The sequence below is a fragment of the Sarcophilus harrisii genome, chromosome 5, assembly GCF_902635505.1.
Source record: "Sarcophilus harrisii chromosome 5, mSarHar1.11, whole genome shotgun sequence".
Taxonomy (NCBI): Eukaryota; Metazoa; Chordata; class Mammalia; order Dasyuromorphia; family Dasyuridae; genus Sarcophilus; species Sarcophilus harrisii.
The window spans coordinates 45,024,219-45,051,017 of record NC_045430.1 but is presented as its reverse complement, the minus strand read 5'-3'; positions in this window follow the sequence as shown (position 1 = coordinate 45,051,017).

Genomic DNA, 26,799 nt, shown 5'->3' with positions numbered 1-26,799 from the left:
TTTCAGAGAAGCCTGGAGAGACTTACATGAATGAATGCTAAGTGAAATGAGCAGAACCAGGAGATCATTAAACATGGCAATGACTCTCTTCAACAATGAGATGATTCAGGCCAGTTCCAATGATCTTGTGATGAAGAGAAACATCTTTACTCAGAAAGAGGACTGTTGGAACTGACTGGGATCACAGCATAGTATCTTCACTCTTTTTGTTGTTTGCCTGCATTTTGTTTTCTTTCTCTTTTTTTCCCTTTCTGATCTTATTTTTCTTGTATAACATGATATTTGTAGAAATATGGATAGAAAACTGGCATATGTTTAATATATATTGGATTACTTGCTGTCTTGGGGAGTGAGTGGGGAGAAGTGAGGGAAAAAATAGAACACAAGATTTTGTAAGATTTTTGTAAATAACCAACCTCTGACTCTACTAAATAAATATTATGCTATTCATAAGTATTAAGAGCAGGCATTTTATGTAAATTTAATATCTAGGAGAAATCAGAAGTAATAGAGATATCTAATTTCAAGATATAGAGAAAGCTCAACTTTCTCCAAGTCTCCTTAAATGAATACGTATTTCATAGTGCAGATGTTTCATAAAGAATTGTCAAGGACTTTCAAAGAACATCCAGAAATATAAAGTGGGATCCTGAGATTATGCTCTCCAAGTAAGCAGTAAATTACTTTACTCTGTAGAGTATATCTCAAGAGTATCTGAAACAGTTTACTCTCACCCTTTTTCTGGATATTATCTAGTTTCTTATAGACCAAAATCTTGTGAACCAGACCTTTCATTTGCCAAATTCAGCATTCATATATCTGAATTTCTGGAACATAGAAGAAGGGAACTTTAGCTTTGGAAGAGTCAGTCATGTGAAACTATTTTTCTCCATTTCTAAAAACAGGTGTTTTACAAAACAAGTAACAGAAAATCTCAGTCTTGTCTTAAGAAAAAAAGAAATACAGCTGTCTTACTGAGCATTCTAAGAGACAGATAAGGAACCAAATGCCTATGTACAATGATATACCCTTTTTATCTCCAGAGCTGATTCTGTATAATCTCTTCTTTGGTTTAGTAGGTTCTTGTGGAGAGAGGACCTGAAAAAAATAAAAAGCTGTCACTGTGCTTATTAAAGAAATAAGACACCTTCAGATTCTCTGTTTTTCTGGAAATGGTCTGTCTCATGGATGCATGTAGAATCTGAGGTCATCACCTGAGTAATAACAAATAAAATTATAATCACAAGAAATGAAAGAAACTGTAGAAATGTAGAACACATATTTTGAAGCTTTTCCTCTTCTTCCTTCTGGGTCTGTATTTTCTTATTTTGCTATCCCTAATGGTAAAAGTATGGTAATCTGTTGTTACATTTGAAAACACATGAATATTTCCTTTAAAAAAAATCCTCCAAAGGACACATTGAAAACTTATTCTAGAATAACATTAGCTGAAAATCCGGGTACCAAGCATATAGTCTGACTTGGGGGGGGAAGGAACAACAAAAGTTGTTTCTTCATCTTCATATTCATATAGCATAATCTTTTCTCAAGATTGCTGAGAATAGTAATTTTATTGTTTTAAAAACTTCTATGGGACAATATACCTAATTCTAATTAGGGTAAAATTCCAGGGCCAGTTTTTGGTAAGCTTTATTCTTAGATCATCTTTGCCATCTTTGCCAAGTCCAAAAATTTTATACTAACTTCTGCATCTCTTTACCTTTGCACCCAAATAGCTCTTTTTCTTCATATATCATGATAGTCTTTTCAGACTAAGTATGATTTCTCTCATGCTGAAACTTCTTTTTATTTTCAGAATTCATACAATTATGGCATCTGCAGAAGTCAGTACTGTCACTTATATCATCAGCTGTATATTTATTTTTTTCCTAAATGCATCAATGGATGTTGTGAAGCAATGGTACCTCCATTAGGTTAAGTGCTATCTCTATAAAACAGCCTCTCTTCTCTGACTCAGGAGCTTTTTCTGGAAGTAGACAGGAATTACAGGTGCATCTTTCATGAGCAGATGATTGTAGAGGCCATCTGAGAAACTGTATATTGTGATTTTTAATGTGAAGACCAAAGCTGAATCAATGACCTTTCCTTTGATTCAAAGTTTCCTGATCCCCAGAGTTGCCTTCATATTAGTTCCTTTTAGTTGTGTAGCTAGGCCACAATGGCACAGAGGAGAATTCAGGGGAAAGGAGGGATGAAAGAGGAGAAGGACAATGAAGGAAAAGATCCTTAATGTGTTTGTTTGTTTGTTTTTAACATTTATTCAAAATTCATGTGAGGGAGATATGATTACAAATTTATGGTAATGGTAAATGTTGTGTTATGTGTGAGAAACAGCAAAATGGACAGTCTGATTGAATGGTAAAATGTGGGAATTGAAGGCATACATTGTAAGATTAGCAAAGTAAATTGGATCTAAATGAAAAAGGACACAATAATTCATATTTCATCCTAGAGTTAATAGTCACTATAATTCACTGAGCATATAAGTGTATGATTAAATTAGATTGCATGTATTATTTGGTATATCTATCTATATGTAGATATAAATCCTCTTTACTGTTACATGGACATAATTTCTTCTTAGATACAACATAAGTTTCTTGAAGTCAGAGACTAATTTTTTTCCATTATGTTTCCAGTATCTAGTACATTGCTATAAGTTCAACATCTAAAAACGTATTTTACATGAAATTCAGAGTAAACTTATGTCAATATTTTGATTAAGAGTACAAATAGTGTTGGCTTGTATCACTTAATTATAGCATCAGAAGCTAATGCCCATCAATCAGAAACCAATTGTATTATATGAAACATTGTGATCAGATTATTTCAATTTCATAGAAAACTAACCTGAGGGACAATAATAAGTGAGCAAAATCTAGTAAAATACTCATTAAAATATTAAAGTAAGTAAATATTAGATTTGGTTTACAAAGAATGTAATGAATTTACTATCTTTGCGTTTGCAAATTCAATTATTTTAGGTGGTGTACATAAAATTTTATGTTTAGGTAAATTGATATGAAATCTTGTCTTTGCCTTTCTGATTTTCTAAACATTTTGATGTCTATATCAATAGTAATTTACATTTTGAACAGAATAATTGAGCATTTAAAATGCTAATGACTAGAGAGATGTAACATGAAATACACATGAACATATTGTTGCATTTCTTTTATTAATTTAAAGCAAATCAATAGACCTGGTTTTAGGCTGCAAAAACGATGCATCCCCACTATAGTTTGAAAGATATTGTTTTTAAAATGTTTTTATACTTAGAGATTTCTGAAACAGTTGAAAAAATGTGAAGTGATAATATTTATTTTTTTCATTTGTTAGAAAATTCTTCATAAAATAATTTTGAATCAATTCCATTTTCAGAAATTTTTTTCCAGAATAACAGATGGCATTAAGAAAGCATGGATGAGAAAATATAGATGCATAAAGAAAGGTATTTTGTCTAGATAGAACAGAATTAACAAAAGTGCATTTACTATTATATAAAGTTTTTAAATTCTTCACTGAGCTTGAAGACTTAGAATTTCAACCCTCTAAAATATCTTCTCATTATATCAATATGTTAGCAAGTGATTGTTTTGAGAAAGAAATATTGCATTAAATGTATGTGTGGATATGTGTCAATGACAGAACTAGATTCATTGATACAAAATTTTATCAAACTCTTAATTGTTTTACATTTTCTAAGTATTTTACTGATCAAGAAAATTCATTGAACTTGCATCTTCTCTTTGTCACTATAGCCTAGCAGTGCTGCCGACAGGAACTGACATGAAGGTGACTCTGGAGAATGGGAAGCACTAGACTGAAGGGAAGATGTTGATTCAGCTTTGGTCTTGATATTGAAACAATAATATAATCTCTAGCATGGCTCCCACAATCAAGAAGGCAACTGAAACAGGTGTTAGTTTATAAACGTTCCAAACAGTAATTTTAACTTTATTTTTTCAGTCAGTAATTAATGATGTGGTCAGTTGTCCATAGAGGATTTGCTCACAATTGCAAATAAATACTAGTTTCCCCTCCTTCTCTCTCTCTTTTTCACTCTCTCCCTCCCTCTCTCCTTCCCTGCTTTTCTGTGTGTGTGTGTGTGTGTGTGTGTGTGTGTGGTGTGTGTGCCCCCACACACAGAGAAAGACATATAGATAGAAAGTAAAGACTCAGAGGAAAAGTGATCAATCATTTCAGGAATGAGAAACTTCCGACCTACAGGTCATAAAAAGCCATCAAATTCATTTAATCTGGCCCTGCCAAGGCAACCTCAGGTGACAATAATATGCTACTGCTTGAGTTCTTTAAGTTAATAATTTTGTATGGTTTGTAAACAGATGTTATAAATATCCAAATGGCCCTTGCCAGACCGAAAGGTTCCTCAACCATGAATCAAATAATGCAAAAGAAATATAATTCTAATATTTAGGTTACTATATTAAAATATTAGAATTTGATTTTTTAAAACAAATAATTCTATAAAATAGTAATGAGACAGCAGAATAAAAAATTTCATTCTGATAAATGCAATATTTATATAACAAGTGTGTATAAGGAGATACAAATATATACATGTTTAAGTACACATTTATATATCAACATGATATGATGGGAACACCTCAGTTTAGATTCTGTATCAGATGTTTCTTACCTGTGACTTTGGGCAAGTTCACCTCTCTCAGCCTCAGTATTCTTATCTACACTTTTTCAGGGTTGTTAAAAAGGCAAATATGATTACATAAAATGCTTTTTAAAAATGTATCTTCTTTTTTATGATGATGATAATGAAAGCAATTTTATGAAAGATTGGGAAGGAATTTAGGAAGAAAGGGAGTTGGAATTTAGAAAGGAAAAAATAGATGGAATGACAAAGACATTCATAGTGTCACAAATGGAGGGAAGAAAAAAATGGGCAAAACACCCTCATTTTTACAACTAAAAATATAGATGAAAATATCCTATTTTGCTATTTACATCATCAAAATGGGATTTGGCTTAGGAAAAGAGATTATCTAATGCTGTTTTAAAACATTACATCATAACAAGTATTATCTTCTGATTTTGAGTAACCAGAAACTTTTTGTCTTCAATTTAATTTGATTACTGAGAGCCATTTTAACAGCTGATTTCTACCAGTCAAGTAACTTGGGCCCAAAATATTGTTTTTCAAGGAACTTAACAGTGGGAACAATTATGAAACCAGACGATACAGAGTTGACCTCTTAACAATAAACCATTTTAGAGGTAAGACAAGATCATTGACACAAATTGTTCCTTTGCCTCTCACTGCAAACTTTGCAAGCCATGAATGCTCAGGTTATGGAATTCCAAAATCTTTTATGGATCAATTAAATCAGTTTTCTTGGAAAACACTTGATTCTTATAGGCATAGTTTGAATCATTTAGCTTTGAAAACCAGTACAATACCAAATTACATTAAGGGAAAAATAGTTTAATCTATATCTGTCATGGTTTGTTTAGTATATGTCTTTTTATAGCTGTTTCTTTATTGAAGAGTAATCTAAATGGAATTTGATGATGAAAGATGCCATGGCACTTTAAACACATCTGTCTAGATCAAGTATGTCAATAATAAAAAAAATAGTATAATCCCTTGATGACAGATATCATGACAGTGTAAAACCATCTTTCTAGCTAGGTATGCCAATAGTAAACACAATGTTAACCTTTTAGTTACTAAGTATAAACTCTGACTCTTTGAAAGTCACCATGTTTAGAAAGAGAAAAAAAAACTTCCAAATATATTTTCCAAGATTTCAGCATGTTTGGAAAGAATAAATCTTGAAGGCATGTGATTAGGAAAGAAGCTTAGTTATGACAGTATGCTAAGAATGAAAGTTTTATCAAATAATAATTTCAGTTAACTCTGGTCTATTCTATACATACCAACTGCATTTCAATCTCTTTTTTGCAAATATTTATAAATAGGTATATACAGAAGATGTCTGAAAGGCACAGAAAAAATGGAAGTTTCTCTCCTCAATCCTATACCTTTCCCCCCCCCCCTTACTTCCCCTCTTCATTCACTCTATTGTTGTGCTGTTTAATATTGATCATATGTGATTACCTGAAAGCTATGCATCTAATTGGTCTCTAGAGAATTGAGAGACCATGTTCTTAGCTAGAGAATTGTAGAATAGCATTTACAGTTGTATTTTATAAATATGTGCAAGATATACCAGGAGCATTTTCAAATTCAACCTATCCACAGAGTTTCTCACTCCTTAACATAGACCTTTTCCAAACTTCTTGGTTTTTCACATTCTTCCTGGCCTCCTTCTCAAGGGAAAGTATGGTCTTTGACTTTTTCCTTTCCTTAAATATTCACAGTATTGACATCAGTATCTCAGTGACTCTATGACTTCCCTAATATGATAACTCTTAATTGTCTAAATTGCTACTCAAACACCTGCTCATCCTGTATGTATCTTGTCCATGGACATTCATAAGATTTCCTGAAGGCTTTGATCTCTCAACTTAGATGCATTTCACTGATGGAGAGTATCCATTGGCATTTACTAACTAATCATGTAGAGGCCATCAGGTATGCCTAGTTTTCTTTAGATCCTATTATGTGTCTATTTTTTTTTAAAGTTGGCTATTTCTTATTGAAGACGTACATCTATTGTTAGTTATACAAAATCTTATCTTTTGCCACTTAGTCCTATAGTCTCTATTCACTTCTAAATTTTCCCTTTCTAATAAGTGCAAATTGTTTTTGTCAAAGCTTAGATAAATAATATATTTCTGCATTAGTCCTTTAGTGATTCCTTATAGTTCCTAGGTTGTTTCCTTCAAAATTGCCTTGGAATCGTTTTCTATATACTTTAAATGTACATAACATTTCTCCCAAAAGTATAAAACCTCCCTGAAGGCAGAATAATTCCATTTTTATTTCTGCATCACCAGACACATCACTAGCATAGCCTCTAATGCCGTGCAAGTGCCTAGTAACTAGTACCTAAGTACCTGGTACGTAGTAAGCACTAATTAAATTATTTAATATCAGTTTGATTCTATTGCTCTGATAATTCTAGCCCATGGCTAAAATATTTTTAGTATGTTTCAACTTTTAGGTAAAACTCCAGTTCCTTAATTTAGAATCACTTCCTTTTACAATTTGTCAAAACATACCTTTTCAATCTTCTTTCTCATTACTTCTTTTGAGGTTCTCTATTGTTTTGGAATTTCTCTTTGTATCTCTTGCTGCTGGAATTTTTTGGTAATATATAAAATTGCTGATATTTCTATGGATGTATTTTGTATCCTGCAACTTTGCTAAAGTTGTGTTTTGTTTCTAGAAGTTTTTTAGATGATTCTCTAGAATTCTCTAAGTATACCATCATATCATCTGCAAAGAGTGATAATTTGGTTTCCTCATTATCTGCTCTAATTCCTTTAATTTCTTTTTCTTCTCTTTTTGCCAAAGATAACATTTCCAATACAATATTGAATATTAATGGTGTTAGTGAGGAACCTTGTTTCGCCCCTGATCTTACTGGGAATGGTTCTAGTTTGTAGCCTTTACATAGGATGCTTGCTGATAGTTTAAATAGATGCTATCGATCATTTTAAGGAAATGTCCATTTATTCTTATACTCTCTAGTGTTTTTAATTTAAACAGGTTTTGAATTTTATCAAATGCCTTTTTTTGCATCTATTGAAATGACCATATGCTTTTTGTTAGTTTGGTGATTAAATTATGCTAATAATTTTCTTAATATTGAACCAGTCCTGCATTCCTGATATTTATCCTACTTAGTTATGGTATATTATCCTGGGGATGATTTGTTGTAATCTTTTTGCTAATATTTTAAGATTTTTGCATTGATATTCATTAGGAAATTTATCTGTAATGTCTTTCTCTGTTTGATCCTACCTGATTTAAGTATCAGCAACATAACTGTTTCATAAAAGGAATTTGGTAGTACTCTTTTTTCCCCCTATGTTTTCAAATAGTTTGCCTAACATGTAAATCCATATGACCCTGGGGATTTTTTCTTAGGGAGCTGAGTTATATATTGTCCAATTTCTTTTTTCTAAAATGGGACTATTTAAGAAATTTGTTTCCTCTTCTGTTAATCTGGGCAATCTGTTTATTTGTAAATATTCATCCATTTTACTAAGATTATCATATTTATTGGCATGTTGTTTGGGAAAATAGCTCCTAATTCTTGCTCCACTTTCCTCTTCATTAGTGGAAAGTTCATTCTTTTTATTTTTGTGGTTAACAATTTGATTTTCTTCTTTCCTTTTTTCTGATAAAAGTAAGTAAAGTTTTATCTATTTTGTTGTTTTTTTCATAAAATCAGCTGTTTTGTTTATTATTTCAATAGTTTTTTTTTGTATTGCATCACGATCTCAAAAATTCATTTATTATTTATTATATTATTATATTATATCATTATAATATTATATTATTACATTTATTATTCCTGCCTTTTTGCATTTGATTTTGAGGTTTTTATGTTCTGATACATGCCCCATTTTTGTATGATTTCCATGAACCACAAATAAAAAGATATAATTGTTTCTATATCCATTCAATTTTCTCTAAAAATCTATCATACCTAACTTTTCTAAAATTCTATTTAACTCCTTAACTCCTTTCTTATTCATTTTGTCATTCAATTTATCTAGTTCTAAGGGCAATGTCGAGATTTTGCTAATTCTTCTTGCAGCACTCTTAAACTCCTCTAGGAATTTGGATTCTATAGCACTTGGCGTATAATTGTTTAGCATTGATATTACTTCTATTACTATGATATCCTTTAGCAACATTTAGTTTTCTTTCTTATCTCTTTTAATTATTTTTATTTTTGTTTTTGCTTAATCTGACATTAGGATTACTACACCTACTTTTTTTTTTTTACTTCATCTGAGGCATAATAAATTCTGCTCCAGTCTTTTATCTTTACTCTCTATGTATCACTCTGTATGTATCAAATTGAATGTCTATCTTTTCCCTTGAAAGATAAGGATCAGTTTTGCTCAATAGTTGAATCTTGGTTGCAATAGTTTCTTTGTATTTTGGAATACCAGATTCCAGACCCTTCGATCCTTCAGGTGGAAGCTGCTAGGTCCTGGGTAATGCTGATTGTGGCTTCTCGATATTTGAATTTTCTCTTTATGACTGCTTGCAATATTTTTTCCTTGATTAAATAATTCTGAAATTTAACTATGGTATTCGTTGAAATTTTCATTTGGGGTTTTTTTTCATAAGATGATCAGTGAATTCTTTCAAAGACTATTTTATCTTCTGCTTCTAGGATATCAGGACAGTTTTCCTTTATGATTTCCTGAAAGATGATATCTAAGCTCTTTTTTTTTTTTTTTGTCATTATGGTTTTCAGGAAGTCCAATGATTCTTAGATTGGACCTCCTAGATCTACTTTTCCAGATAAGGTTTTTTTTTTTTCAATGAGGTATTTTATATTTTCTTCTATTTTTTTTCTATTTTTTTGACTGATTCCTGATGTGTCATTGAATTATTCATTTCCATTTGTTCATTTCCAATTTTTAGTGAATTATTTCCTTCAGCTACCTTTTTTAGTTCCTTTTATATTTGGCCAGTTGAATTTTTAAATGAGTTGTTATGTTCATTGGCTTTTTTTTTCCATTTTAAAATTCTGTTTTTCAAGTAGCTGTTTTCTTTGTCCATTTTGTCAAATCTATTTTTAATCTATTTTAATAGATTTGTCAAATCTATTGTGTAAGGAGTTATTTGTTTTTTCCATTTCATCAAATGTATATTTTAAAAAGTTTTTTTTCAGATAATTTCTGTGTTTCCTCTTCCAAATCCTCTGCAAAGTTCTTATTTCCTTTCCCCATTTTTCTTCTAACTCTGCTTTAAGATCCTTTTTGAATTTTTACAAGAGAAGCGTGTGATATGGGGACCAATTCATATCATCCTTTAGGGCTTCATCTGGAGATGATCTGCTTTTATTGTCCTCAGGGTTTGAAATCTGTTCTTTTCTTTCTCCATAAAAACTATTTATGGTCAGAAACTATGGTCAGAGTTCTTTTTTGCTTTTTTGCTCATTAAAAAAAAAAAGAAAAAAAGATTGAAGCTTGCTTTTAGGGCAAAGGGGAAATTTCTAGGCTTCCTCTACAGATGACAGTGGCTGTGCTGCTTCAATGCTGACTAACTTCCAGTGCTGGGTGGATGTGGCCAGATCCCATTTCATTCTGGGGATCATGAGCTTACTATTGCTTTTTGTATTTGTGTTGGATGTTTTACAGCTAGTTATATTCCCTGGTTCAGGGGGTCCACACCACCCTGGTTCTCTGTACTGTATCTGTGCTTTTTTGCCTCTTTCTATGCCTGATTGAAACAGACCTTTTCTGAAATTCTTCCCAAATATCTTCTGCTGGAAATTTATTATACTCCAAATAATTGTGAGTTCTGTCACTCCAAAACCCAGTTTAGAGGTTGATTTAGTGTTGATCTAAGTATCATCAAGGAGAGCTCAGACAAAGTTGTGTCTCCTTTCCAGCATCTTGGAACTACCCTGGAATTTTTTTCAAAGTGATTTTTTGTTGTTATATTGGAAAGAGGATGGCACTAATAACTGGGGAAATAAAAAAAAGACCTGCATAAGGAGGTAAGTTTTGAGGTAAATCTTGAATATAGGGACTAAGACCCAAATTTATAGGGGCAGAAATCATTCTAGATATGAGGATCTGATTTTTAAAGGTTGAAGGTAGAAGATGGAATGTTGTATACAGGAACGATCAATTTAAATGAAGCTAATCCTTGTAATTGCATCTAATAAGAAAATATCCTCTTTGAGAAACTCTGATTTAGAGACTATTTTTCTTGGTTGAGGGGAAGAGAAGTTTCATTCTATGTTATCTACATGTCAATTTTTTAAAGCTCCTGTATCATTATGTTACTTTTTTTTTAAGTAGGTAGGGAAATAAGACATGAAATGAGAATAAAAATGTTATCTCTATATATACTGTGAAGGCTAATGTAATTACATTCATTATGTTTAATGTCTTTTGATGAAAAACTTAATATAAGAATCCAGTTTCATCACTGAACTAGGCTCATTAACATATGATTTTCCATGAATACATAGCAATATTATATTGGTCTTGAGAGCAGCTCTACTGAATGACAACAATTTGTTCTCTGTCAAAAACATGTCAATGTGCAGATGGAACCTATTTTAATTGGAGCCTGAATTGAGTGATCATGACTAGAATTTGGAGATGAAATAATTTTGAAAGTGTGAAATACCCTTAAAAATGTTAAGCTGTAACACAGAAGGTTGATGATGTGCAATAAGAATTGAATAAATCTCCCATATTACTTTTGAGAATAGGTAGAACTGATTGTTTTACAAGATCATCTTAAATCATCCTCCATACCCACACTAATGGAAAGAGAATTGTCTCTGCAATGAAAGGGGCTTATTTCAAATACCAGCTTTAATGTGTACAACCTGTATGACTTTGAACAAGTCAAGCAACTTCTCTTGGCTTTAGAGGTTTGGTCTGTATGGCTTCTGAAAACTCTCCTAGCCCTGTATCTATTTTCTTTAAGAATGAAAATATGTATACATAGTGCCTTCAAGGATATAGACAGACTGATAACAGACAGAAAGGTAGTTATAGATACCCACACATATATGTAAATGTAAATACATTTGTACACATAGATATATTTCCATGTTAATATATATAGGCATATGCACATATATTCATATGTCACTACTAGTATAATACATACATACATGCCTGTGGATGCACAGATGCAAACTCCCAGAAGAGTCAGCATTTTAGACACACTGATTTGGAGAAACAAGGTAGTCAGTCCCCATCTATCAAAGCAGAATAACTTGGAATTGATTAGATACTAATTAAAGATAATTAATTTCATATATAGCATCTTAATCCAAATACTCAAAGTATTTGACACCTGTCAAAACAACAACTAAAAATAAATCAGGCTAGCTTTTATGCAAGGTAATACCTACCAATACAACTACCAACCACAAATAAACAAAAGAAAAATCAAAAGAAAATCAGATCTGCAAAAATGAGATGAGATGTAATTATATTAAATTAACATATCAATCAGAAAACATTTATTATGTACTTATTAGATGCCAGTCACTATGCTAGGTGGTTATGATATGAACAGTAAAAAATCTATCCTGATTTTGAGTTAATATTTTTCAAGGCAACAATATGGATATCTGAAGGCAGATATGTATTTATAAAATGGAATATACTCACAAAATAGAAATGTAATTTTCCAGTGCATGAAAGGAGGGTGTCATTAGCATTGGTTCCAGCCAGCATAAATTCATTAATATGGAAGATAGAGTGTATGAATAACTCAGAACAAAAAGACAATCTGAGTAGATTTCATTTCTGTAAGAATTACCTTGTGAGCTATAAAAGTGAGATTGTAATCCCTACTTAAGGAGTTCAAGAAAAACAAAAATAAAACCAAGAAAAACTCTACTACATCATTTTCTGAATTGTAATGGTAGAATAGGAGGGGGCGAGAAGGGAGGGAGTGGCCCACATTTAAAAGAGAGAATTCAGGGAAGATGGTGGAGTAGATCAGAAAATTCCAAGCTCTCCAGATTTCTCCCATAAACGAGTTAAAAGAATAAGAGTTGGGGCATAACAGAAGTCCTTCTGGGACAATCAGAGATCTAAACAAAGATACTGGTAGAAATTTTGGTCCTTGTGAAGTGTAATCATCTCCTTGCTAGTTTCCACTTAAAGAACAAGCATTAACCCCTGGGGCTAGGTGGATTGGGAGATAAGATGGATCCTAGCAGAAATTTCAGGAAATATTGAGGAAATCTCTAATGATATGGGATGACAGGTATAGCTGTGGTGCCCAGTTGGCCCAGAATCAAAAGGAACCAGTCCACACCCTAGTGCATACAGAAGCAGTAGGACAGGAACTCTGCTGCTGGTGGGCACTTAACAAAAGAGTAGGGTTCTTAGTAGGGCTATAGTAGCACTGAAGGAGAATTTGAGGCCAGAGCCATCATCTCCCACTCTCTTGGAGTAGAAGTAAAGACACCAAATATTGGCTACAAAATAAACAGGCAAAAGAGGAAAAAAAAAAAAAAAAAAACCAGCTATAGGAAGTTACTATGAGCATTGGGAAGACTGGGGTTCATTTTCAGAATAGGATACTGAAATTTAAAATGACTCTCCTACCCCAAGAATAATGTCAAATCATAACCTGTACAAAAAAGAATTCATAGAAGAACTTTTTAAAAAAACTTTAAAAATCAAATGAGAGATACTGATGAAAAACTAAACTAAAATAAAAGATCCAAGAAAAACAAGAAAAAATCAAGAAAAGATCCAGAATTTTAAGGAAGAAAGGGGTTCCTAGAATTGGACAAGGGCAAGTCAGTAAAGGTATAAGAGATGAAGAAATAATAAAACAAAATATAAAGAAGGATTAGCTGAATAGTTTGTGATTCTAAAAAGGAAAACCAGTTAGGAAAAGAGTTTTTAAAAAGAGAAATTAATTTATATGAAGTGTGAGAGAAAGAACTGACACAAAAGAATTAAATGGTGGGTTCAGTAGTTCTGGAATTTTATTCACATCAGGAATGAGTTAAAGAGGGAACAACACATATATATATCTAGAAGGATATAAAAGTCTTTTAAATTTATTAAGAAATAAGACCGGGAGGAGCTAGGATAAAAGGGGTGTAGAAGTGAGTGCAGATTAAGGAAAATGCTATAGGTGTGTAGATTAATGGGAATGGAATAAAGAAGGAGATAAAGGGTGAGAGACAAAGGTGGAGAAAAGGAAAAGAATAAAATCCTGGGGGGTTAAGGTAAGTAATAGCAAGGCAGGATAGCAGGTTAAAAAAGTAAAGTATATGAAATAAGAGATGCACACAAACATAATAATGATCAGTAGTAGAAATTATTTTTAAGAATGGAAGGGCAGTCATTGATCACAGATAAAATGAAAATTAGATTCAATCAAAAGAGAAAAAAAAATTGGGAAACTGTGCTATATTTCACCCATATTAAATAATAGTTTTAGATTATTCAAAAGAACTAGGCAATGTGAGGTTGAAATATTGCTGTGATATATGAAGTGTTGGTAGATTTAGAAAAAAATGTGGAAAGACTTGGACCTAAGAAGGTTGATTATGCCCTTCTTTGAAGAAACAGAAAATAAATAGAGTACAACCTTGCATAGGTGTATATGAATGTATATATTTGAATAATTATAAATAACTATGTATTTGTATGTATGTGTACATATATGCATGTGTGTATATCACACACACATATATACATATGCATATATGAATATATTTATGCTTACTGTAGCCTGCTTGGGGAAGCTGAGGGGAAGGAAATGAATAAAGTGAAAATGCACAGCAGAAAACAAAAGAAAATCTACAAGGAAGCAAAGAAAATACAAACAGTTCTGAATACAATGTGTAGTATTTGTTATATGTACTTTTTTGAAATGGAAATTTGTTTTACATTTTGAATTCTCTTATGTTCTATGGTTCAAATGACAGTTTTTTTCTTCCTTTTTTCTATCCTGTATTTAAATTTCAGATAAATATACTTTTTAAAAAAGTGTAGGGAAGAGGGTAACCTAATTGTGCAAGAAAGGAATTATGGATCCTTTCTCCTCTTCATGGAAGGCGGACAATGAGGATGTTTAATGGTTTGTGCAAATAGTCTCAATAAACTCATAGATTATTATAATGTTTTATCCTAAAAATGTGTAAATTGGGTAAAATAACCCAAAAAAAACTACTCTTAATTAAAATTCACAATTCTGCTGAACGATTATCTTGATATCAAATAAATAAGGAAATAATTCATTGAGCTCTTAAAAAATCAAATATTTACAATTTAAGCTCACTTAAATCTTGATACTAGTATGTTTAAGGGAAGTTCAGTATATATAAAATGATACATATAGAAATCCCTAGAACTAATGATTCTCTAGCTGCTATGAGATTCAGTCCCTAAAGGTTGGAGAAAGGTAATGGAGGTGACCACTTTTTCACAGAGGGACATTAGATTTTCTAATTATATTACAAAATAAAGAGGATTTCCTCACTCCCTCATCTTTTTAGGAAATTAATTGGAACTTTTTCAGATATTCTTCCATATTATCTAAAGTTCTCTCACAATGGGCCATTGCTTTCACTTGGTTTCAATTCTGAAATAGTCATTCAGGATCAAATAGTGCTGCTGCTTTTGCTCCTTTGGGGGAATTATCTGTTTTGCAAATATTGCAGAAATAGAATAAAACATCATATCCTAATGAGTCACATGTGAAGCAAGATACCTGATATTTTGCCCAATTTTTAAAACATTTTTTTACCACTGTGTAGAGGCAAGCCATAAAAATAAACTGCATTATTAGTGTTGAGAAAGTAACAACATGTGTGACACAGCAGAAGATTTCCTTAATTAATCTCTGTCACTTAAATTGTAACCCAGGAGGTCATGATTTGATAATTAGTCTTTTTAAAAGAAAGCTTTTCTCCACATTCTATTTCACTAAAAATAAATGCAGCATTCCTGTCCTTAGAGAGGCATATCAAAAAGACTAGAATGCCGGTAGAAAGTAATGTGCCTTAGGTAGGAGATGATTGTTCCAAGAAATCAGCCTCTTAACATTTATATTTAGCATTACACACAATCATTTAGTTTCTATTTTCTTTAAAGGGCTTTTATCCCATTACTTGACTCTTTGCTTGTCAGTCTGTTGATGTGAAGCTGAACTTCAAAATCACAGATTCTGCTGTTATTCCTATTTCTTAATCACTGTATCTTCTCTATATTCTCTTCCTCCTTTCCCTCCTCTTCTTCCTTTTCCTTCTTTTGTCTCTGTCTTTCTGAAGATATGTAGTCAGCCTTTCTTAACTTCCTACTATATGTATAAATCTGGAAATTGAAGGCATAAAATAATAATAATTAGTACTTTCCCACAAAGAACTTACATCCTACTGGGAATCTAAAAAGATAATTTAAACCATTAACATAAGCTATTTAAGTTCAGAGTATATGTATCCCAAATCTTATCTCTAATAATGATATGAGATCCCCAAATTTGGCTACAATTACCCTATATTTCTTGGTATAGAAGAACCTATGAGGAGTCAGAGATGAAGCTCTAATGCCATAGTATCAAGTTCTTACCAACATGATCTTTCATCATCATCAGTCATCAGTCAAGAACAATTTTATTCTGCCAACTTTAAGTACATTCTATAAATGATATTCAATAAAGTTGGAATAGTAAGAATACTTTGTTCATAGCATTCCCCCCAAAGTCTGAGATTTATGTTCCTTAAAATACATAGAAAGTCTCAAAAAAGTGAGTTCCAGTTTAGATCTCATATGTAGCAAAGTAGAAACATTCAAGAGAAATTTCAGTTTTCCTATTTCTAACATATGCAAAAACCTCCCATAAAGTATATTATAGTACTTATTTCTTTCTGGGCATACTGAAAAATCAGGAATGTATGTCTAGTGTATCATTGGTTCCAATATACAATTTAGTCAGTGCCATTAGCATCCAGGGATGCTGCTAGTGTACTACTCTGAAGAAAGGAAGCGCAAAATGCCCCAAATTCTACAAAACTTACAAAGTTCTACTCTTATGCAAAAGGGGAAAAGGAAGGGGAAGGGAAACTAGGAAGACTCAAGGTTAAAGTTAAAATCTTTGCTTCTACTCCCTCCTTCCTAGATAGTTCTTCAGGGATTTTCTGGAATGCTACACTTAATCCAACTTTCCCAGTGACTCTTTTTCTCTAATTTGTAGATGATCTCTGGCTTTTGCCAAGTTTCCTTGGCCTATTAAAAATGAATCTGATGTAGCACCATTAGAGTTGGAAGAATTTTTAAATTTTATATAATTGATTGATTATATCAATCAGTAGATTGGTTAATTAAATCAACATTAACACATTATCAGTTACACTAGGTGGTATAAGTTTGAAAAAATCAGTCAGTCACCCAATCTTTACAGTGTGCAAAAGAACACTAAGTAATATCAAGTGAAAAAGCACATGGATTAAAGAAAGGCTTTATATAACTCATAAGAATATCTCTGAATGAAGCTTGAGATCCTAAGAATGAAAAAAGAAGCCATTCCAATAGAAATGACACATTGCAGAAAGATACAGTGGTAAGGGATGCCATTTTATACTTTGGAGATAGCTAACACACACTAATAAGTGAGAGTTATAAACTGATCTCAAGTTTTCTGACTGAGTTGTGTTCTTCCCATTAAATATATAAAAGTTATTTTAAATTTAAAAAGTCTCCCCAAATTTTTATTACAAGAAATTTTTTATTTATTTATCTTACTTTACTATCAGAACACTGAGTTATGGCTTTCTACTTATCCCTCACTGGATATTTGTATAGTATATTCTATGTAAAGTGTTGAATTATTAAACTAGCTAATGGACTTATCAGTCCATTTTTCAAATATGGAAATATTTTTCTTCATAAATAGTATTGTTTCATATAATTTATTTTTTAATTCTAAATATTCTTTTATAATAGAAGAATTTTTATTAGAATTTCTAATAAAATTCTAAATTCTAAGAGCAAGCATTTCTTCATTAGTTAGTGAAATGTTTATTTATTGAGTTTTTTATATGTAAGGGTCTGTGCCATGGCTAAATGGTACAGAAAGATGAATAAGATATTGTATTTGCCAGTGTGAAATGCTAACCTAGTTTAGAACACAAGATATCTACATAAATAACTAAACACAAATGATTGAGTATGAAACATGCATAAGAAGCACATATTGCTATGATAGTTCAACAGATTCAGATATTGTTTTGTAACCTCTGGATAGAGTAGAGAATAAGTCATGTGCCATGGAGAAAGTGGGATTTAAACTGAGCTTTGGAAGATGGGTGTATTTTATTAGACAGAAATAACTAATGTTAACTTATGGTAATGGATTAAGCAATGGTATAAAGATGGATAAAAGCAAATTATATTTAAAGAATATATTTAAATTGCTAATTTGGAAGCAATATAGAATATATAACTAGATCAACATATCTCCAACCAATACAAGACTTGAGAAGTACATGGCTAAGAGTGGAAGTTCTAATGTATACATAGCTGAGATTTCTTCTTGCCACATCCTCAAACTCAGGTGGACTAGTGAATAAAAACCTAATATTAGAATGAAGACCAGAAGTCAGATTTCAATCTCAGCCTTAAAAACTTCTTCATCTTGGCCAAGCCACTTAATCTAAGTTTACCTCACTTTCTCCAGTTATAAAATGGGGATAATAATACTGACCTCCCAGGTCAGTAAGAAAATATTTAGAAAGTGGTTATATAAGAAGAAGGAACACTGAGGAAATTCATGAAGTTTTGGAAGACTTAGAAACTGAAGATGGCATGAAGCATTGTTTAAATATGATTGATAACATAGGTAGGGAAGAAGAAAGGCAAGATCAAAGGACAAAATATGACCAAAATATTTTGTCTTCATTGAAAAATGAAAATAAAAATAATCTAATTCAGCACTGAAAAAAGTAGAGCTATTAGACATTTTTGGTTAAGCACTATTTTTAAGCACTATTTTTTCTTGGGTTAAAAAGTATTTATCATATTCCCTTTAGTCACAGAATATAAACTCCATTGTTAAGAGTTGGCACATGAAGGATGAAAGTGGTATACTAGTAATAAAATGAAACCTGTTTCCATGTAAAAAACAATCCAGGAAAATGATGAATATCCTCATTCTACATGCACCATGAGCAGATGTTGAATGGTGCTCTGAGGCATCTTTGAAGGTTAAAAATTCTACTACTGCTCCACTACCTTATGTAAAAATTTTGATTGGAATTTTAACTGATTTTAGGAGGGATGAAGTTTAAGTGAATAGTTTGTTCTCTAAAGTTCTTCCCTTGTTTAATTGATCTTCTCCTTCTGGTATTTTCAGCAGTCCTTTCTGTTTCTAAGAAATGTGGCAACATAAATAGTGCAGAATAGGAGGCAGGGAAGGACATGTTGTTAGAGGTGGTGATTAAAGGACTAGACTTTGGCTTATAGAGAACTGAGTTGGGGAGGAAGATCAACATTCAAAATATAAGCCAATAAAACTTGAAGAAAGCATATATCATTTTCAAAAGTTCTGGGGGTTGTAAACTCAGCTTAACTTTCCTAAAACATTATTTCCATCAAACCACTGCACTAATCATAGGCCTTCTTTGTTACTATATTGCTTCTAAAAGGCTAAGTTCTTTGTTTATTCACTGATTCAAGGACCAGAAGAATCAGTATCCAATGTTGTTTGGCCTTGAAAAATCATCAATTAACTTCAAGTTGTTTTCATTTGTATGCAGTGACCATGGTGCCTTCCTTCTTCAGATTCCATTCTATTTTACTCAACAAATTGGTTTGCTCATGGTTTTCATAGATCCTTTTGACTTTTCTGCTTTTGTCTTTCCATCTTCCTTTGGAATGCCCTTACAATATGTCTCCCTTCTCTCATTTCCCATGGTATTTAATATTTTTACCAAGCTTGTATTAATTAATAAATTCTTCTTAAAGCTCTTCTATGGTACTCTTATTTTCTGATGGAATTATGACTAATTTTGTCAAGTCCCAGAAGAAGTCAGGGATGAGATTAACAATTGCTCAAAAAAGTTTGGGCAAACCACACAAACACACACACACACACACACACACACACACACACGCTCACTAACAAAAGAAAGAATAATGATTATTGTGCAGATAATGATTCACAGTTTTATAAACAATTGATTACTTGTAGATATTTTGTAAAACTGAGTTTAGAATACCTATATTAATAATTCATAATATTGGGGAAAGATCAAATATGATGACATTTCTAAAAGATTTGGAAAGCATTAAAGCACTATGTCTATTCCTACATCTATATCTATACTATTTAATCCATATCTATGTGAACTTTCATGCAATGCAAATATGCACAATATTAATATACTTGTATTTTATTCGTTTGTTATTGACATGTGAACAACATAAAATACACGTATATTTGTGTATATAGACAGAAATGTATAAAAAGTATTCTAGCCTATTTTATTCTATCCCATCGGTTATAACATATCATCTAGCCCATTATACAACATTGTGTTAGATCTTTTTATATTATATTATTTTATTTTATGCTATATTATAAATTGTTGAATTATGATTTATTGTTATATTAAATCAGAGTATATTACATATATTATTACACAGATATTTTATATATAATTGGAAAACATTTGTATTATATGTACATTCTACACATGCATATTTATATGTATAATTATTTAAATAATGTGTATGTGCACAGTGGTCTGAAATGTTTCTAAGAAATTGAAAACTCCTTTAGTAACTAATCTTCTCCCAGAAAAAAGCAGGCCATTATTTTTAATAACAATTCCAGTACTGCCACATGGAGGTGAATCATTGAACCCCATCATCATTGAATACTTTGACTGTCACATATTCATCAACAGTTTATCAAACAGGATATTCATAAAGGAAGGTAGGATTCTATGATGGAAGTGAATAGGTTGAAATATAGAGAAAAAAGTAATAGATCTTCAGAAAAATTAATGAGAGAAAAGAGAAATGGGCTGGTCACATGGAAAGAGAAATTTCTACCAGAATCTCCATGGCAGGAACATCCATATCAATTAGATATCATATCCATATTTTTCAATATTTGAGTTTTGCTGAATATTATAAATTCATATCATTAATTACAAGTAGTTTCTCACAATATGTCCCCTTACTAAGTTTCCAGTTTTCATATTTCTTATTACCCTTGTTGTACCCTGTAAGGCAGTAATATTGACTTATGTCTTCTTACATATGACAGTTGAATTTTCCAACCTTTGTACTACTCTATTTACTATGCATGATATTGAAATTTCTTTGCTCACTTATGTTTTTTTTTTTATTTTTTAAGAGATGATTTCAAGATTCATCTTAAAAGTCAACATACTAAGGATATCTTTTCACTACCCACACTATTTTAGCACCTTCAGGATTATCTTCCCTCCCCTTTCAATTTACTTTACATATATATATATATATATATATATTTACTTATTTATTTCCATGTATCCTCAAATAAAGTGTATGGTCCATGACTAGGGTGGTTATTTTAAATGACAGTGATTCTTTGTATTCCCAGAATTCAGCAGAGCACCAGTCATAGAACTTCTTATTGCTTACTCTTTACTCATTATTTATGATTCATCAATAGGCTTTTCAACAAGACTTTAAGCTTTTTTTTTTTCTAGTCAAGAGATCTTATAAAATGTGTCCATAATATCTTCCCAAACATCTTATAATAAAATAATGATAACAACAACAACAACAATAATAAAAATAATAATAACTCAACAACTTCATTCTACAAATTTCCATTGAAGTTCTCTATTGTTTTTTTCTTCAAGAATTATTCTAGGCCCAGGGAAGATAAAAACTTTAATGACTTAAAAGTTAACTAAGATTTTTGGACATCCTCTAAAAGACATAATACTCAGGTGTGTTGGTTAGTTTTGCTATACTATTTTCTTTTTTTTAATAAAGGAAAGTTGTCAGGTAGGGCTGAGATGGATATATTTGGTAATAACTCTGATGTTAAAACTTAAGAATCAATAAAAATGCATTAAATAAGAAAAAGAATAATCAAACCAAGGTAGTCAAGTCACCTAGTATTTATTAAGTGTCTATTAGCAGTATCTAAGTGGTCCCATGGATATATATATAGTACTATGAATCAGTAAGATTCATTTTCTTTAATTCAAGTCTAACATTAGATGCTTACTAGCTTTGTGACACTGGGCAAGTTCCTTAACCCCATTTGCCTCAATCCCACATCTGTAGAGTGAGATGAAGAAAAAAGTGACAAATTACTATAGTTGTCTTTGTCAAGAAAATATCAAATGGGGTTACAAAAAGCCATACATGACTGAAATGGCTAAAGAATAACAACAGCCAGAAACTGTACTAAATGCTGGGCACTTGAAGAAAATAAAATGCCAGTCTCTGTTCATAAGGAGTTCTCAATATTATTGGAGAAGCAATATGCAAACAACTATCTATAAGCAATATGCAAACAACTATCTATATAACTATCTACAACTATCTAGATGCACACATCTAGGTGAAGGTTATACACACACACACACACACATATATATATATATATATATATTTGTGCATTCATTAAATGTAAATATATGTGTATACATGTACATATACATATATATCATGTGTGTACATATGTGCATGTAAAATAATCAACAGAGGAAAAGTTCTTTCCTTAAAATACATTAAGATATTGAAGAATTTTAGACGTTAGATGAGATTGAAGAAAATTCAGAAGCGAAAATGAAATAAGAAAGAGTTCTAGGATCGGGGGAAAAACAAAGAACATTTTTGGAGTATAGAAATAGATTTTTCAAGACACAGAAAGTAGACTTTAATAATCAATTTATGTCATATTATTTTTGCCTGGTATATAGTAAGTGTTTAACAAATGCTTGTTAATTGAATTATTGGCCAGCCATCACAGAAACTCTGTGAGATAGAGTTTTAAGATTATACATTTCATGCACATTGACACCATTAAGTTTAGCTCAAGCACTACTTTCTGTACAATCTTTCCTGTTCCCCAAAATCCTTTTTAACAATTATCTTGTACTTATTATACACATATGGGTATATGTTTATAAACACATGTGTATACACATATGCAATGGTATAATATAAATTTCTCAAGAAATTTATATATATACACAAAATCTTAAAGAAGGGAAAGGGACCTGTATGTGCAAGAATGTTTGTGGCAAGTTTCTTTGTAGTGGCCAGAAACTAGAGAATGGCTGAATAAATTGTGGCATATGAATATTATATAATATTATTGTTCGGTAAGAAATGACCAGCAGGATGATTTCAGAAAGGCCTGGAGAGACTTAAATGAACTGATGCTGAGTGAAATGAGCAGGACCAGGAGATCATTATATACTTCAACAACAATACTATATGATGATCAATTCTGATGGACGTGGCCATCTCTAGTAATGAGATGAATCAAATCAGTTCCAATAGAACAGTAATGAATTGAACTCTGAGAGATGACTATGAACCATTACATAGAATTCCCAATCTCTCTATTTTTGTCCACCTGCATTTTTGATTTCCTTCACAGACTAATAGTACACTACTTCAAAGTCCAATTCTTTTTGTACAGCAAAATAACTGTTAGGATATGTATACTTATATTGTATTTAATTTATACTTTAATATATTTAACATGTATTGGTCAACCTGCCATCTGGGGGAGAGGATGGGGGGAAGGAGGGGAAAAATTGGAACAAAAGATTTGGCAATTGTCAATGATGTAAAATTACCCATGCATATAACTTGTAAATAAAAAGCTATAATAAAAAAAAGAAATATATATATATATATATACATACATGTGTATACACATATATGCTATAGTATAATATAAATTTCATAAGAATAAGTAATGTTTCATTTTTATTGTCTTTATATAGTCAGCACTCAGAAATGATGCCTGAGATATAGTAATTTCTTAATAAATATTTATCAATAGATATTGTCTTCCATATTGCTGGAAGAAAGTAAGGCTGAGATGTTAAGGACTTAACAAAGGTCATATAATGTTTTGCAGAGATATTTTTCTGAATCCAATTCAGATTTGCTGCTACATAATTCCTCTTAGCAACAAACCTGCATGGATAAATCATTAGTTGTTTTTATTTTATTTGTTTTGTTAAGGAGGGGAAATAACCATCCTTAACTTACTCATGATTTTCAGAATTTCATTTACAATAGAAAGGTGCAACATCATTTTTGTATGGCCGATTTTTGCCTTAAGGTATTGATACTGATTTCATTATTGATCAGGAGGATGACTTTAGAAAGGGCTGGAGAAACTTAATATGAACAGAGGCTAAGTGAAATGAGCAGAGCAGGAGATCATTGTTCACAACAACATTAATATTATATGACATCAATTCTGATGAACGTGACTCTTTCCAACAATGAGATTGATTAATGCCAATGATCTTGTGATGAAGAGAGCCATCTACACCCAGAGAGAGGGACTGTAGGAACTGAATGTGAATTACAACATAACATTATTATTCTTTTTATTGTTGTTGACTTGCATTTTGTTTTGTTACTCATTTACTTTCTTTTTATGATCTGATTTCTCTTGTACAGCAAGAGAATTATATAAATATGTTTATACATATTGGATTTAACATATATTTTAACATATATTGAATTGCTTGTCATCTAGGGGAGAGAGAAGGAGGAGAAAAATCTGAAACACAAGGCTATGCAAGGGTCAATATTGTCAAATTATCTGTGCAAATGTTTTGAAAATGAAAAGTTTTATAAAAAAAGAAACTGATTTCACTGTAATCCTACTTAATATTTAGTGTGTGCTCAGTGTTATATAGAGGGAGCAAAGAGGACTCATATACTAAATCAGATGTTTTTTGGGTGGCAATTGACCTTTTAATTTACCATTAAGTGATGTTAAATCTGATATAAACACATCTTTTCTCTTTTTTGAATAAATGAGGGACTTCAGATATTAAATATTGTATATTCTTTCAGACCCAATTGATGTATTAATTGATTTTGCTTGACAGTTTTTTTCTCGCTTTCTTTTAAAAGAAAATGTTAAAAAGAGATGGCTTATAAGGTGAAAAGGAGGAAGGGTGGGTACTTAGAAAAAATGGTTATGTCAAAACAAAAAAGATCAATTAAAAAAGATCAAAATCAGTCAGTTCTAGTGGTTTGTAGTGTATGAAGTAAAGATTCCAGGACCACTCTGCTTTCTTCAAAGATAAAAATCTGAACCAGAGTGAGTACAAAGAATTCTTTAGGAGTAAACAGCTAAAGTCTAGGAACTGCTTATGGATTCTGGTCCACTGAGAAGTACAAGGAAATCAATTCTTATAGCTTCCTCGCTGTAAGAGATATTAGTCAACAGAATTTGGCAACATAAAGATAAGAATGGTGCAGGAAACTGAAATGACTTCATTAGTTCTAGGACTGGACTAGGTCCAATTTTGACTCTTGGAGATTTTCTCAGTCAGATAAAATCCTTTAAAACTGCATTGATTTTATCTCTGATCCCTGAGATATTTCAGCGTTCAGTGGAACCACACCAGAGATATAGGCTGTTAAAAACCCCTCAATCCCAGTTGATTTCAATTGGCAGTCTGCCAAAGTATTCTTATATCCCCTGAAGGATAGGATGATGTTTCACATTTAGGTTGACTATGATTTCCTCATGAAATATTTCTCTATAATGTAGCAACTGACCTTTTAAGAAAATATAGTCAGGATTGGACATTTTACATTGGATACATGTGATACTACTGATGAATAGGTATATTATCAAAGACATTCTTTTAGTTTCTTAAACCTAATATTTTTGTAGGCTGTTTCTAATTAGGGTAAAAAAGTTGAACCAGATCTAATTAAATCCAGTCAGTTGCCTACCTAGAATGTGTTCTTCATGACCAAAACAAAAGAATACAAAAAACAAAACAAAAAACCCAAAAAACAAAAACAAAAACAAGAAAACAAACAAAAACCTTCAATTACTCAGTCATCATATGGTGAAAGCCTTATATCAGCAGACTTGATCTTGGTTCATCTCAATACATAGACTTTGAAATTTAACTCATGCTTAAATTTGGGTTATCTAATAAATGGTTTTTAGAATTTGAGGAAAGCTCAGTTGCTGTTTACTTTGAACCACACCTAAAAATTCCCTATTGACTCTTTAAAAAAAATCTTTCCTACATGAAAATCTATTTGTCATCTTTTATTTTTCTGCCTATCAAAACTCCATTTGTTTCTTTGGAACTTTCATGCATTCTTCGATTTCTTTGGTAAAAAAAGGAAATTTTAAATCGTTTTTTTCCCCACATTAAACAATTCTTCAGATATTTTCTTGTAATTAAATAGTACTTCCTACATCTTATTCCCAAGTTTTCTCCTCAGCACACTAAATCTTACTATAAAATTCACTATCTGGAGAAAGTAGGTGGTACAGTAGATACATTACCAGCTTTGGAGTCAGGAGAACCTGAATTCAAGTCTTTCTGGCCTCAGACACTTTAAACTTAGTAGCTGTGTGATCTCCGACAAGTCACTAAACCTTGATTGACTTGAAAAAATAAATCAAATAAATAAATAGAATTCACTGACATAGATTCAAGGCCCTTGCCATTCTTGTTTACCCTGTTTTTCCTATGTCTTACCAATGTCCTTCATAATCTATAAGTCTCAGAATTGAGTCCATTACTGTAGATTTGCTCTGATCAGAGATAAGTACAATGCAACAATGATCTCTTTATTAATGGAAACTATTTACCTTTCACTGTAGACAAAATTTACATTTACTTTTTTGAACATCAGATCATAACATATCAAGTTTGGCAGAGTGGATAGAAATCTGACCTTTCATTTAGAAAGGCTTCAATTCAAATTCTTCCTCAAACCCTACTGACATGTATGATTTTAGATAAGTCTTCTTACTTCTATCTTATCTGCAAAAAAAAGGGAAAAAGATAGGATTTATCTTACAGGGTTGCTGTGAAGATCAAATAAGGTATTTATAAAGCACTTTAAAAATATAAAGTCTTCTTCTCCCTTTTCTGTTTTTTCTTTTTCCTTCTCCTC